This window comes from Kogia breviceps, chromosome 3 (assembly GCF_026419965.1).
Source record: "Kogia breviceps isolate mKogBre1 chromosome 3, mKogBre1 haplotype 1, whole genome shotgun sequence".
In the NCBI taxonomy this organism is placed as follows: domain Eukaryota; kingdom Metazoa; phylum Chordata; class Mammalia; order Artiodactyla; family Physeteridae; genus Kogia; species Kogia breviceps.
The window spans coordinates 116,685,396-116,702,141 of NC_081312.1; the positions used below are offsets into that span (position 1 = coordinate 116,685,396).

The 16,746-nt window shown below is 40.7% G+C and overlaps 1 long non-coding RNA gene across 3 annotated transcripts in view; it reads left to right on the forward strand.

Annotated features, from left to right (window-relative positions):
• The window catches only part of LOC131752513 (uncharacterized), a 69,737-nt gene that overhangs the window by 20,108 nt on the left and 32,883 nt on the right, over positions 1-16,746 (forward strand). For 2 of the 3 annotated variants that reach the window (XR_010839762.1, XR_010839760.1), the window contains exons 2-3: positions 1,217-1,673; positions 16,035-16,155. This is a non-coding gene — a long non-coding RNA (uncharacterized lncRNA). The remainder of the gene's footprint in view (positions 1-1,216; positions 1,674-16,034; positions 16,156-16,746) is intronic. The other variant, XR_010839761.1, reaches the window with a different exon arrangement.

A 16,746-nucleotide genomic window follows, 5' to 3' on the forward strand; every position in this document is an offset into this window, starting at 1 on the left:
CGGTGGATGCTGTGTCAGGATGTGGTTTTTCAGTTTGCCACTCCTCAAAAATGATTTTTGCAAAAGAAGTTAAAAGTAAAAGCTCTCTGACATCTTTTGCTAAATTACCATTGCATTCCACTTTAACTCTGTTTTCCAATATGCTGTGGATTAATCAGTAACAAATGGGAGTTAGTGGCATCATTACCACGAGGACTGTACTGCTGAGAATGGAGAGACACAGATTATGGTAAATACAGCCATGTGGGCAAAAAAGAGGCATCATTTGGCCAAAACTTGGAGGCCAATATGGGTCAGAATCATTTGGGAATGAGATTTCGTTTTCTCCCTTTACTAAGGATGCCAGCCCCCACTTTATATAACCCTGATAATTCCAGAAGTTTGGGGAAAATATTCGTCTTTCTTTCAACATAATCCTGATGTTAAGGGCTTGACCTTGCCGGGGGGGAAGGAACCACAGAGGTCAGAAGGCAAGAAGAATGGGAGGCATATCTATTCCTGAAGCACAGACCTGCCAAACCCAGTGGTGTGGAAAAGACGAGTCATTATTTTACCAATAGCCGTAATGCACGTGTTCAGAGGTTTAGAATTTAACCACTTTCAATACCACATTTAGACCATCAAACTGGATGTAATCAGAGGCAGGGACTGAGCTCTTTTTAAAGTTCTATAGGTTGGATAGTCATTTAGATGAAAACATGATTGGCATTGTGATTGTGGAGTATTATGGGAAATTTAGGATTGGAAAACATTTTGTTTTGTTTTGGAAAACATTTTTTACCCCGTAATCCAGGGTCCACTTCATGGAGGGCTGTCTTCTGAGGCAACTCATATTTGATGGCATTCCAGTCCCCTTGGATGTCAACATATTTTTTTGATAAAAACTGATCAACAACCAAATTTATTCAATTTTGGATTCTTCTGACCCTGGTCTATCTCAATAATTTACCATTTTTGGCAGTGTCAGAGCTTCCTGACATTTACAATTAACTCACAAATTAACTTAGAAATGATAGTAAGCTCTCAGCTAAATGATATAGTGGCCACTGGGGACCAGACCAATTTTCTAGAATAAGGTTAGGGCTAAGTTGCTCTGGTTGGTTGTGTAGAAGTAGTTATTCAAGTGTGAGCAGGAATCTATGTGTGAGGGGGAGATGTTATCTGCCTCATTCTGCTGGTTACTAAGCCTTCTGATATTTCTTCATCTATACAACAGGGATAACCGGTTTCTAAAACATTGTGGAATTCAAGGCTCCATAATGGAATCAAGAAGCCATGAACAGCTCCCTTGGAAGGAAGCTTGGAGGACACTGGTCCAACTTCCCACTGAAGCCAGAGGTCTGGAAATGGGCAGATGGTTAGGCAGACACCGATTCAGCATTTTCAAGAGTTGTAAATTCAAGGCAGGTAATGTAAATATGTGAAGATCTGGGTGAAGGTTGCCAGTTAGCCCTGGCCAGCCACCTAAGACAGATGGGAGGGATAGGGTTCCCTTTCCGCCAGGCTACCACTGTTGGGAGCTTTGTTTTTAGAAAGTTTTGTTCCTTCTGTGGGAACCAGAACTGTGTCCCTGGAGCATCTTTCTACAGAGTTGGCGTCGGTCTGTCCTCAGAAGCAATAGAGTTGAACCACCTCATCTCTACACCATATGGCAGACTTTCAAACCCTTAAAGGTAACTTTCATCCTCCCCCACTCCTTCAAGCCACTGCTTTTGTTTTATTGGCTAAGTTCCCCAGTGCCCCCATATGACATGGACTCAGAAGTTTTGTCTTCGTGAGTTGGCCTTAGTTTGCCAGAGTCTCTTAAGCATCCAGAAAACAATAAAATATTCAGAAGTCTTGTGACCAGCGCTATCTATCATGTCATGTGACTTTAATCAGAGCCCTGGTCAGGGAGGAGCCCCCATACTGTGGAGTCAGACTTCAGTCATCTAGGGCTTGTATGGGGAATTTATTGCATTTAAGAACGTCTCATGTTTATCCCCATTAAACTGCATTTTGTTTTGGCTTTCGGTGGCTTTTAGAGTCTATCTCTCTCATCTTTTGTTCCTTTACAAATTGCATTAGCATGTCTCTTACAGTTTTGCCCAATCATTGATCTGAATATTGCAGAAGCCAGGGTTTCTGGGGTTTCTAGGCTCTTTGATGTCACTAGTAGTTATGCTGAAAATAGTTAAAGCTTTATTTCTTTAATTAGCTCCTAAGCAGCCATTAGCAATAAGGTCTCTGGGAATTAGATTTGCCTGGATTTAAATCCTGGGTCTGCTGACATACCAGGTGTGTGGCCTTGGGCCTGCTGATTTAGTACTTCAGTTTCCTCATCTGTAAAATGAGGGATAATGATATAACTATACCTATGGTTGTTTTGATGATTAAATTAGTTAATATATGTAAAGCACTTAGACTAGTGACAGGTACATAGCATACACTATTTGTTATACAATGAAAATAAATTAAGACAGGGACCCTAAGGACAAGGACAGTCTCTCTTTGGATCTGTGTCTCCAGACACTAGCACTGTGCCTGGAATATATTTAGGGCTAGTAAATTGAGTATATGGATGATTGAGTTTCCATAGTGTTCTAGACAGTAGGTGCAGACAGATAATATAATCAATGCTATGATTTCCAATGCTAACAGATTTTCAATACTATTATAAAAAAGAGGTTGTCCACATTCAATCCCAGGCCATCATCGGGGTGGTTATTTAGCCCCTAATTTTTCTCGGAACGATCATCATTGTCACCAGTGTCTTTATTGATGCTAATCTGTTATGTCTCAGTTTAGCTTGGAAGACCAGAAAAATCACACAATGAAGTTTAGTCTCAGCTCAGAAAAAGAGCAAAGATACAGCTTAGTTTGCCTGCTCCAATCTGAGAGGTGACGCTGTCTATTTTTAGCATGAAAAGTCTCTTAACCCAAGAATGCTAATGTTCCTTAGTCAGATCTTCATGTTTAAACTTTTGTAGATTCTCCAGCCATCGGCAGACTCATTCAAAAAGACATGATAAACAATTTAAATGTTTTAAACATCATCCACAGCATGGAAGTTTCCGCATCTCTGTACCTTTCCATTAACACCCCAAATGAAGCGCTGACATCAGGGTAGGTCTTAATTTAAGTGCATAGCAACATAATGTCCCCCTTGGTTCAGTTTCTGTATGTGAAATCAAGTTCTCTTCGGGTTGCTAATTTAAATCTTTCAGAGATATCTTTTACATGGAATTCCCTTTGAACTTCCATCCAGGCTAATTCAAACACGTTCCGTATTTTCCTCCTTCTCTATTAATAAAGTGGAGCTCAAGGAAGAAAATTCACCCGTGTTTCCTCCTTTGTATATGTTCAATAGGTACCCCTGCAGCAATTACCTACTAGAAGGTGGAGGAGGAGCCGGTCTGTGAGCGCAGGGGCCACCAGTAATAGGATCCGTAGTTGTTGTGTGTGTAAAGTGCTAACATTTTTGACAGCCACCATCCTAAAAGGGTGTAGCAAGTCATTGGAAATTTGTACACAGACTGCCCCATCCATTACGCATCACCCATATCATACCCATAATCTCCCAAGGCAGAGATGCTATTACACTCAGCGGGCCAAGGGCTGCCTGTGCTTATATACACACAATTCCCACTGACTCTGTGCTACCGATGCACTTCAGTGCGAGTTGTCAGCAGCGTAAATTTAGCTCAGTACAGGGCTTCCCTGGTGGCGCAGTGGTTGAGAGTCTGCCTGCTGATGAAGGGGACACGGGTTCGTGCCCTGGTCTGGGAAGATCCCACATGCCACGGAGCGGCTGGGCCCGTGAGCCATGGCCGCTGGGCCTGCGTGTCCGGAGGCTGTGCTCTGCAACGGGAGAGGGCACAGCAGTGAGAGGCCCGCGTACCGCAAATTTAGCTCAGTACAGTCACAACCACAGCAGGCGCAGTCAAAGATGTGGCTGTGTGTTAAAAAGGCTGAGGAAGAACAAAAAAGCTACCCGTTTTCATAAGAAATCTTACCCCTAGAGCACGAAGAATTGTAGTCTGACACCTGCCACACCACCCTCATCCCACAGCCTGCAGATCCCAGCCTGGGACTTGGAAACAGCTGAAACAGAGAGATCATGGAAAAAGAAAATGGCCTGTTACAGGGAATAAAACTGTGCTTTGCATCCATCCTGATTATGTGAGGGAAAAATTCCCCATACATAGATGATCCTCAGAACATTTATTTACCAAAATTGCGAGGAACATCTTGGAACCAGTGACCCTCTTTAAATAGAGAATATTTAAAATACATACAACAAGGGTACATAGATGCCCATCTCTTGAAAGCCACTAGTCTGAGTCAGACGGTGTCATGGGTGTTATAATATATGTATTTCATACTAATATGAGAATTTCTTTTTAGTCCTTTCATAATGTTTTTGCCATGTTATCTAATATAATTCTTTGGGAGGTCTTTCTTGGTTTTTCAGACAACCCGAAGTCATACCTTATAAGTGATCAGGTGTCATTGACCTCAAGCCCAGCCTACAGTAAACTCCAGGGTTTAATCTGTACTCTGAGCCCTTGCCACTGCAGGCAATGAAGTCTATTCATAATCACTGAAAGTGCCATAGCTTGGCGAGCAGGGCCTGGGTGCCAAGCCATGCTTCATGTCACACTAATTGTGTGTCTTAGACACGTTGCTTAACATCTCTAAGCCCCAATTTTCTCATCTGTATCCTGAGGTTAACAATTTCTTCTTCACTGTGATGCTGTGCAGACAATACCAGAAAAGATGTGTGAAACACTTAGCACAACATAAAAGCTCAATCGAATGTTTGGATGCACATGTCATACTGTATGGTACATAGTAGGCACTCAAGAAAAGCTTCCTCCTCCTTCTTCTTTTTCCTCTCTTCTTCCCCAAGACAGCCTAATAAGTTACTGCTCATGCAAATCCAGGTCTATTAAGAAAAGTACTGCGTTTAAAGAAAATAAATATTATCCCATGTGTGACAAATGGCCACACATGTAGCAGAGCACATTTAAAGCTATCCTCATCCTTTGATAGTTGTTACAGAACAGATAAGAATAATCTATTCAAAAGGAAAATCAAAAACTAAAGAGTAAGCAAGGAACCAAATTAGACATTTAGTCAAGTCTGATTAATGGCTACTTCCAATGGTGATTTGAACTGAGTTCAGGATCCCTGCCTGTCTGACTGTTAAAGTACAGTGGTGAGGGGTGACCATATCAAGAAGCGGAATGCATAATTTATTCAAAGTTCACATAGTCTTAGTTTGTGAAAGACCACTCAGGTGCAATTCTGGTAATGCAACAAAACTAGTATGTTTCATGATAATAAGTTTAGGTATAGAAAACTATCTTTCTTCTGGATAAATTTAGCTTCCTTGCCATTTCTTCATTTTTTTTTCTTCATTTTTTTCAATATGAGGACCTAGTTTATAGTAGAATTAATCATGTTAATCATGTGTTAAAAAATTATATCACTCTAAAAGTCTTCCATTCATTCTAGAAAGGGTAGTCTAGGTCACATTTAAAAAGGAAGGCAGGGCTTCCCTGGTGGCGCAGTGGTTGAGAGTCCGCCTGCCGATGCAGGAGACACGGGTTCGTGCCCTGGTCCGGGAAGATCCCACATGCCGCGGAGCAGCTGAGCCCGTGAGCCATGGCCGCTGGGCCTGCGCGTCCGGAGCCTGTGCTCCACAGCGGGAGAGGCCACAGCAGTGAGAGGCCCGCATCCCGCAAAAAAAATAAAAAATAAAAAAAAATAAAAAATAAATAAATAAAAAGGAAGGCATTCTTGAACAGGAAAAAGTACAATAGGTAAATTTGAAAAGTATGAATAATTCAGTAAAGAATCATACATTTCTTTTTATATGTTTTCCGATATAAAAATGTTGCTCTATCATTGTTAATTAACTCCCATTGGCACATTTAACTCTGAACGCTCTGTGTGTGTATAGGAATTGACTTTTTTCAGTTGACAAAGGAATCTTGTCTGGTTTGAAGTTGCAGTTAGGAAATGTTGAAAGTAAAAACAAAAATTCAATTTGTACCAAATTCAGGGGCTTTGAAGAGCTGATGTGTAAAAATTTGGTAGTGGTGATGACCAAGCAGCCACTTCTGTGTAATAAAATCAGCAAAAATACAGCAAGATTTACTCTAATATAAGCTGAGGTCATAAATCAAGCTCTAAAACAGAAAATAAAATGGGTGTACATACATCCAAATATACATGATAAATTCTTTAAATTCTTTTTGTCTCATCAAAGATAATAGAAAAAGAATGATAAAATTAAGCTGCCCTCTGCCTTCCAGCTCTCTTCCTTTTGGGTAGAGCTGATCGTACTAGTGGCCTCTTAAAAATCTGGCTAATTCTGTGGTCGGTGAATATTGTTTAACAAAAATTCTTTTTCAAAAACAAGGTCCTTCCCCTGCTCGTCCACATTTGCCTCATTTTGACTTATTCCCCCATCTCCCAGGCATGTCAGATCTGAGAATCATATCAGCACACGTCAAATCGATTTAGGACACGAAATCTTTCCTCAAAAATGAAATTCCCTATGAAAACTTAACAGGATCAACAAATACATCAGAAAAGTGTTACAGTAAAAGTGCCAGAAGTTGAGCTAAAATGAAGGCCGAATCTTTGAGATCAGGGAGAAGGGGAAAAGGGTCAGACAGAAAGAGATGTGAAAGGAAAAGCAGGGCAGGAGGAGAGACAAGAAGGAGAGAAGGGACCCAAATTAGAACAAGAGGCGATGTTTATTAATAACCTTGCTGACCCACGGGCCCCTGACCCAAAATACATTAAGTATTGTTGGGACACTGCTCTGTCACTCACAGGAGGAGCATGTAAAATGGTGTTGGAAGCTGCAAACTTTCTGAGAACTGACAAAAAAGAGCAAAAAAAAAAAAAAAAAAGCCAGGATAAGGTAAAGGCATAGACTCACGGGGTTGAGAAGTTCCCTTTATACTCCTGCAGCATCCTCTTCGGACAGCCTACCTCACACTTCCACGCTTCCAGCCAGCTAGGATTTAAAACACACACGAAACGATGTTTTTCTTGATTGCAAATATAATACACGTTCATCGCAGAACATTTGGAAATTATGGAAAAGCACAAAGAAGTCAATACAAATTGCCTCTAGTCCCACCGCTTGTGTATAATCATTGTCAACGTGTTGATATACATTTTCTCATCTTTTTCCTCTCCTTTTTTACACGCATATATTTGTATGTTGGAAAAGTAAGACTGACGCCCTGCTGTCATCCACTATTCTGGAATCTGGTTTTCCCATCTGACAAATCCTTATATATATTTGCTCATTTGTTAAAACTATTATAAAACATGATTTTTATGTTGGCATCATATTTCTTTATTTGAAGATATCATAATTCATTTGACCTCTAGTTAGATATTCATGTAACTTTGTAGCTTTTTGCCTTTTTAAAATGTTTGCGTGCATCTCTGTTCCCTCTGGAAATTACTGTGAGCGAAATTCCTGGGTCAAAGGCTTTTTGGGGCTAAAATTTTCAGAGTTGCCCTCCAAAGTATTTATGCCAGTTTATATTCCCACCTGCAGTGAATGAGAATACAGAATTCACAAACCATCATTAATTATTTCCAAACTAAGATAAGAAACTTAGAACCTACTGTGATTCATGTTTCCTTGATTATTTGTGATTCTAACTTCTTCATGTTTCTTGGTTGTCTTGTTTTGTGTGTTATTTGTCTGTTATTTTAATTTCTATTTATTTAAAATTGTAGAAGTTCTATTCAATTTTTCAATTGTGTTAAGTTCTTTGCATATAAAGTTGTAAAAGTTCTTTGCCTGTTAAATTTGTTAACCCTTTCACTGTTGCCCATTGCAAGCATTTCTTCATTTTGTCACTTGATTTTTAATTGTTAATGGATTTTTAATGTATATGTTTATGAATTTATATACATAATTATTTTCATTTAGTCTTTCTTCATCTACTTTTATGTTCAGAAAGGCACATCCCAGGGTCAGAGAAATATTAACCTATATTTTCTACTAGTGCTTTTGTGGCTCTTTTTAAAAGATTTAAATCTGTCACATATTTGGTCGGTATGGTAAGAATCTATTTCCTCACTGATCTAAATGTTGTATGCTATTGAGCCTATTTCTGTGTTTTAAAATTTTATTCATTATCTTTCTGTCTTCATCACTTCTTTTGCCAAAACCCTCCATTTTTATTATCACAATTTAAGAATATGTTTTCATATCCAGTAATGTAAGTTTTTTGGGTTTTTTTTCTCATTATAATTAGTTTTCTGGGTTATGCCTCCTTATTTGTTATCCCATAAGAACTCATCAAGTTCAAAATGTAAGAAAAGACAATTGATACATTAATGTGTGAGGATCTGAGGTCTTTAATACGGAGTATTCTCATTTAGAAGTAAAGCATGACTTCTCATTTATTTTTTCACATGAACTCCTATTAAAGTTGTAGTTTCTTCATGTATTTTTCAATGTGCATGGTGTCAAATTTATTCATTGCTATTGTGAATACGGTTTCTCTATTAAATCTTATAACTGTTTTCTGAGGAAAGTGATTTTTATTTTGTATTTTTGCTTTTTTATTTTGTATTTTCCCACTTTACTGGTTTCTTATTCAAAGAGTTTGCCAGTGGATTCTTTTGAGCCATCTAATTAAATCTTATCATCTGCAGATAATGATAATTTTGTCCCTTTCCTTCAAATTATATAATTTCTCCATTTTTCCCTGTCTTATTACCAAAGAGTAAACTTCCACATTATTTAAAATATTCTTTATTCAGAATGACTCCAATATTTTACTACCACATGTGGTGGCCTGAATACAATGTATTTTTGAAGGGTTGCAGCTTTTAGAATGTGTTCAAAGCTTCAAATTTCAATCTCCCTTCCTGAACCTTCTGTTCACTGGTTCCCTTGTATACCTCCCAGCCCCTCTCTGCCCATTATTGAACAAGTCTTCCACTTTTAATATACGAGTGGTCTATCTCCATACAGACAACCCCATCACTTACCTACTGACGCTTCTTTTCTAGTCTAAACACCCACATTTCATTGTGGTAAAGCTCACCTTCAATTCTCAGACCAACACATTTATTTATTTATTTATTTATTTATTTATTTTTGGTACGCGGGCCTCTCACTGTTGTGGCCTCTCCCATTGCGGAGCGCAGGCTCCGGACGCGCAAGCTCAGCGGCCATGGCTCACGGGCCCAGCCGCTCCGCGGCATGTGGGATCTTCCCGGACTGGGGCACGAACCCGTGTCCCCTGCATCGGCAGGTGGATTCTCAACCACTGCGCCACCAGGGAAGCCCAGACCAACACATTTAAACAACTATTGTTTTACTTAGTGTATCCCACGAGACTACCAGGCTATTTTCTGCCAAATTAAAAGTTAGAGTCTTGTGTAAGATTTTTTTTTAAGTTTGCATTTTAAGAAAATGCTAAACTATTTTTCTCACATAGAAATTATCATTTCATTTGAATTTGCTGACTTTTTGCCAGTGAAAAGTAAAAATAACCTGGGATTTTGCATATGCCATGCAAAAAAGGATTGGCTGCATGGGTTCAGCTGGTTAGAACAATATGTGAAGACAGAGTGAGGAAAAGAGTAACAGCGACAGTTAGGGATCCTGCCGGGGTTGCCTATGGGAAGGAAGAAGGGTGGGTGTCTACAAGGTGCAAAATGGAGCTAGTCTCTGGATCACACTGACCCTTCATTTCTTCAACTCTGATTGTGGATCATTGCCTGCCTTGCAAGTGTAATACAGGAATGAGAGAAAACATGTGTAAGGCATATTGGAGGACACTTGGCAACTAGCAGGCACTTACAAAGACGAACTGTTAGCTTCTGGCTAGGTTTTAAGGTAGGGATATGGGCCATGTTATAGGTAACAAAATGGAAAGAGACCCTTCTCTACTATGAATTTCTACATAGAGTCAACCCCGAGCACACTCAAGGATTTTAGGATTTAGGCAACAGGCAGTGCTGTACCTGGGGCCGGGGTGTGTGTGTGTGTGTGTGTGCAGTTCTAAACTACGCACCCCCATGACCACCTCCCAAGGAGATAGAAACTCTTACTCCTCTTTCTTCTCCTCTGTGTGGCGTGGCCTTTTCTGTGAATGCCAAGTATCATTGGAACCAACTTTTCGTCCTACCATGACGGACCATGAGCTCCAAATGTTAGATTTCCTCTTCTGCTGAAGGGGACCGGAAGGGCTCCTCATTTTGATATTACAGTAAATAGTCCTTGTGGCCATGTGCCTGGCATTTAAGAACTTCCTTGTCAGCACGTTTTCATTTTTCCAATTTGTTAGCCTGGAGAACACGCTTATTAGTATCAAACTTAAGTCTTACCAAGGCAGAGTGAAAAATTTCCTTCTATCTTTCCCAAAGTGAAGCTAGAGATCTGATTTTATTTTTTTTTAACATGGTGGGAGGTTTCTGTATTATTATTGTTTAAAATCAATTTCCTTTACGCCATATTCTTTTCCTGTTGTTTATTTTATCTGTCCTTCTCTCCCAGAGGGGCAGCATTAAGGCCCCCATTTGGTTTTTATTAGTGTAATCTGTTAATAGCTGTTCTATAATGCTTTACTTATTGTGTTAATTTTCTGTACTTATGTCCAGAGGCAGCTTCCTGGAAGACCATATTTAAAAAAATAGAAGATCTAACTTCTTCTTTAATGGGTCCAGCAGCCATTTATAGTTTCAGCTAAGATTACTGAATACTGTTGATTTACAAGGTCATTGAAAATATATATAAACTGCAGCTACTATTTTAAATATATCTATGGGAAGCCTAAAAAGCCCATTAGTCTGGTAAAGGTACAAACACTAACCCCAGGGTCTCAGTGGACATTGGCTTATCACTCCACTTCTCTGGTTTGTCTTGAATATGTCACGGCTATGGGTACATGTTGTTCTGTGTACTGTCCAGTTTTCACGTTTAAGCCCAGAGCTTCGCAGAACCCAAGAGCCCCTAGCTGGGAATGGAGGCTCTATTCATGATCTGCCCCTCTTTACTGAGATGTCCCCAATCTCTGCCCCTTGGGACCCATGTGTACTGTGCCAGTCACGGCATGCTAAACTCTGGGTCCCAGGAACCATTGTCCAATTGTTGGGAATTTTGATGCAATGTACCTTACATGGACTTTAGTATTCATGGGACTAGTTCTCAAATTAAAAAGGAGCTTCAAAGCAGAGCACTTGAAAAACTAACTTACCTGAAGGATAACAAAGGAGATATCTGGGATCCATGTGATAGGTTGGGCCCCCAAGTTAGGTTGCATTCGGAATTAGATGGATGCACGGAAGTGAAGAGAACATGGCTCAGTGATCAGCATCATGGGTTCTAGACCTGCCTCTGGTGTGGATTAGCTCTTAAGGTTCTCAGGGGCCTCAGTTTCCTCCTCTGTAAAACAAAAGTTGGGAAGAAAGTTCTAAGGTTCCTCCTTTTACAATCTAGGCAGTGTTCAGCCAATGATCAATTCAGGGGGCACGAATCATCAGCAGGTGATTGAATCAGGATTAGGCTGCTTCCCATTCACTGCTGAGTCTCTGGCGATGGGCGGGCTCTTGGCGCAAAACAGGAGCCCATCTGTGCTTTTATCATACATTAGTTTTTTTTTTTTTTTTTTTTTTTTTTTTTTTTCTGGTACGCGGGCCTCTCACTGTTGTGGCCTCTCCCTTTGCGGAGCACAGGCTCCGGACGCGCAGGCGCAGCGGCCATGGCCCCCCGGGCCCAGCCGCTCCGCGGCATGTGGGATCTTCCCGGACCGGGGCACGAACCCGTGTCCCCTGCATCGGCAGGCGGATTCTCAACCACTGCGCCACCAGGGAAGCCCATACATTAGTTTTTATTGTGAAGCCTAAGTAAAATTCTGTTTGAGACGAGGTGTGTACAGTACCATGGCCGTGAGTGACAGCAGGGAGAGCACTAGATGGAAGTCACTGTGGCCAGCTGTGTGACCCCAGGCAAGTCACCTCCTTTCTCTCAGTCTCTTCTCCTTCATCTGTCAAATACCAGGTTTGGTGATGAATCAGCAAAGTGGCTTCAACTAAGAAAGTCAGAGACCTTGTAAGAATTGCCTGCTGTGTTAAGCAAATGAGAAGCGTCAAATGTGCCCCAACATCCAGTACCCACAGCAGTCAGAGCATGTTACCCATGATTCAGTGCTCCCTGAGAAGCCATACATGAGCTTGCTATGGGGATGGGCTGGGAAAAAGAGGACGGGAAGGGGATCTGTATGCGAAGGGTTGACAGGGAATTCTGTGCAAAGAAGGAAATGAGACTACCCGTAATTGCCTGTTTTTGAGCTGCAGACTGTATCAAATGCTGTTTTTAAATTGGTGTAATGCCTGGATCTTAGCACCGTGTGCCCCACCTGTTTTGTCTGTTTCTATACCATGCAAGTGATAGTGATGTTTGAGGACTTTCCTTTCAGGTCGTGCCATCAAAGAGGGCAATGAAAAGCGACCCAGCAAAGTCAAGGCATATTTAAAAGAAAGAGGGAAAAAGCCCATATACATTTCAATGGAAGTACTTTAAGGCATTTCAAGTAGGAGTCTGAGAAATAATTACAGAGTTTAAGAAGAAAGAATCTTAACTTTGATCTGATTTTCTTCTGTAAAGCAATTAGGTGCATCATTTTTCAAGTGCTAAACTGAAAATTCTAATGGCTGGACCCAGATGCTTACATTTATGTCTTGGGACTTCTATAATTCCCCCCCCAAAAGTTAAAAAAGTTATTACGGTGATTTTCCAGAGGGATTAATACATAAAGCATTTGCTGATCAGCTCTCATAAAAACTACAGCAGCATAGAATAGCTAGATTCAAATCATGCAAGAGACTAGTTAATAGCACCAAACTAAGAAATCTGTAAAGTTGATTTGATGGAGATAAACTGTCAAGGTACAAATGGAATTTTCCCTTCCAACTGCTGTTGGGGGTTTTAATTGTAATGTGCATGACGTGGACTTTAATATTCATGGGAGTAGTCCTGAAATTAAAAGAGAGCTTCAGGGCTTCCCTGGTGGCGCAGTGGTGGAGAGTCCACCTGCCGATGCAGGCGACACGGGTTCGTGCCCCGGTCCGGGAAGATCCCACATGCCGCGGAGCGGCTGGGCCCGTGAGCCATGGCTACTGAGCCTGCGCGTCCGGAGCCAGTGCTCCGCAACGGGAGAGGCCACAGCAGTGAGAGGCCCGCGTACCGCAAAAAAAGAGCTTCAAAGCAGAACATAGGGACAAACTAACTTACCTGAAGGATAACAAAGGAGCTATGTACAAAAAAGGAAAGTGATAGATTGACCCCCAATGTTAGGTTGCTTTTCCTCTTAAGATTTTAAATGCCAAGTCCTTCCTAGTTCATATACATAAAAGCTAGACTGTCAGCTCCTTGATGGCAGATACTAGGTGTTACTTTCTTTTTGCTTTCCCAGTACCCAGAATATAGTTCTTAGCACATAATATATTTCCATTAAATGTTTGTGAAATAGTGGAATAAAAATACTTTGTTAATTTAAAAAATGTGTGGCATATCTTCTCCCCAATAACTAGATGGATTGACCACTTGTGCACCAACTAGGAAGCAGAGCAGATGTGGCCGACAGGCTAAATTTGGCCAGTGCTTGTCTAACCTTTAGAAACTGAGAAACTTCAACTTCACACAACAATATGGATTTCTGGATTCTTTTGAAAAATCTAAAGATGTGGGACCATTTGGGCCACAGCTGGTGACAATTAGCTTGGGCCCAGGAGCAGCTGCCCCCATTATACAGTGTTCCTTCCAAGTTGCCACTTATTCCCTAGCATATGACTCCAGGCCAATTTCACTTTTTTATTTACCAGCCTGGTCCACGGGACAGGCTCTCAGATCAGGAGAGAATATCTGGTCTGCATTATATCAGTGCTAATTTCGAATTGAGTTAAAGATCTGAGTGCGAGCTTAACTGTTTTCTCCAGGTCCATGAAAAGAGAAGGCAAGATTCTAAGTACTAGGCTTCGAGGGGTCATCTTTAGTATGTACATTCCTATGAATATACATTCTCCTCTGTGCTCCAGGGAGAATAGAGCTGGCTTGGAGCTCTGAATAATCCAAATGATATTGAGTAGGAGCCCATCAGGGACTTGTTCAAGTTTGTCAGAGCATATTAAAATACCATACCCTCACATCATCAAAAAGAGTACAGCGGTCCATCTGTCTATACCTTTCTTTCTCATGTTACATTTGTACAGGAATTTTTCAAAATTATGTCATCTACCATATTCTCTTATAGTGAATCAAAATGGGGAAAGAATGGAGAGCAAGCCATAATGCACATCAGTGAAAGTCCAATAATTGAAATAATTATTGCTTAAGATACCATTGCTTTAATCAGCCCATCGTAAATCAATGCTTTTCACAAATGAAGGTTTAAAATAAAGTGCTGTTAAATAAATCGGGCCTCTTAAAAGGCATGATGCAATCGGGAAGCTCTGGAAAATGGCTAAAAAAGTGGTTTCTGAATGGGTTCACTGGTTCTAGCATTTTATCTTCCACTTAATTAAAAAAAATATTACCTGGTCCTTTCTTAGAAATTACATATCAGAGGTCTATAATGGCCAAGCCTTTAGCCCATTAAAAAAATTCACTCCCAGGAACAGTTCATATTTGACGTTTAATTGCTTTTTCTTGTTGGAAAGGAAAATCTGTTTCTTTCCTTCCTTTCTTGATTGACTTTTCAAAACACCTTGTGAGCTATAAAAATAGAGAGGTGTAATTGATTTTCAAAAACTCAAGTGCACTCACACATATTCACGTATGTGTGTGTGTGTGCTCACGTGTGTAGACATAAAAATCTCCCCTGTAGTGGGAACTGGAGCTTTCCTCACATAACTCTGTAAGGCAGGTGTTACTATCTCCATTTAACAGAGTAGCAGCAAAGGCCCAGAGAGGTTCATTGCTTGATTAGGGTCACACAGGTAGTAGCGATAGGAGGCTGAGTTTTTATCCCTTCTACCCTGTTTCCTGCTTTTAGGTGTGCTTCATACCCAGGTGTGCAGACATCCATGGAGCCAGGATAAAATGTCATGAAAATGGTCTCCATCTTTGGAGTCACTAATCATTTTAGCCTATTTAACCAACACCAGATTCTGGAATTTAATAAATAACGCTACACCATACATAAATGTCGAAAGAGCCCAACTGTGATTTGCGCCTTTTATGTGAATACTGCATTGCAACTGAGCCAGGAGAAGCCGTTGAACTAGCCTTCTAAGTGATAGCATCTTTTTTTTTTTTTTTTTTGCGGTACGCGGGCCTCTCACTGTTGTGGCCTCTCCCGTTGCGGAGCACAGGCTCCGGATGCGCAGGCTCAGCGGCCATGGCTCACGGGCCCAGCCGCTCCGCGGCATGTGGGATCTTCCTGGACCGGGGCACGAACCCATGTCCCCTGCATCGGCAGGTGGACTCTCACTGCGCCACCAGGGAAGTCCTAAGTGAAAGCATATTAAAAGAGATTTCTCATCGGACAGTTTGGTGTGGAGGGTGGTCAGATGCTTTCTTATTAAAACAATGCCCACATAGATTTCAAATGAAATTCTGGGGCTCCTCAAGATTTGTTTAAAGAGAAAGAGGAGGTCAGCAGGACATTGATGTGGAAAGGGAAGAGAAAGCCTCTACTTGGTCACCTCGAATTAGAAAATTCCATTTCAACATTGTCAATCCCTCACCTCTCATGTGTAGTACATTCACTACCAAAGGCCAAATTATTCTTTCTTTCTTTTCTTTTCTTTCCTTTTTTTTTTCTCTCTTGCCACAAAACCAGCTGTTATTTAGGTCTCTTGCAAAGCGGCACAAACCAACTGTTGCTCCTCAGATTATCCCTTTCAGGGCTCAGGTGATATGTCTCCCTGGGTTATACCTTCCATGTTTTGTGGTCAGATGTGGGCTGTGTCATTCTACAGTATTCCACTTTGCAAGAAAATATTTATGTATGAGTCTCATTAGGTCCCATTTCCTCTGGGAATGGTCCTGCGTGTAGTGTTTTCATGCCAGTGGCAGGCAGTGAATCGCTGGTCTTCATGGGACAACTGGACAGCTGGCGGGAAACCAGGAAACTGCTCCTTCCCGTCTGTGACTTCGCTCAGCCAGAAGACTACAAGGTGTGTGACTGTAGGATGAAAAGTTCCTGAGAGGTTGAATATAACACTTTGAGAAAACACTTGGACGGAAACTTGCTGATGTTGAAGGAATGGAAATTTGTACCATTCAAAGAATGTTTTTTTCCTAGATCTGGAAACACAATGGCTTACTTGTACAGAGTCTTTTCATTATTTTAATTTTTTTTTTCTTTTTATTACTGGTAAATAGTAATTCCCATTATTCACCAAAGAGCAGTGAAACTGATACTCTATATAGCTGAGATGAGGGTACGTTGGCAAAACCCTTTTGGAAACTCACTTGACCATGTGTATCAAGAGCCATGAGATTTTTTATAACCCATGACCAATTAATTTTTACTTCTAGGAATCCATTCTCAGTACCAAAAAGATTATGTTCGAAAATATTCATCAAACTATTGCTTATAATAGAACAGGAAAGGGAAGTATAAAATATTTTCTTGATATTCATTGTTATGCAGCTGCTGTAATAATATTGAAATAGGATATGCACTCTTAATGATTACAAATACACAGGCAAAATATGCAGAATTTTAATAATAGATAAAATTTATTCTCTGCTTAATATATAAA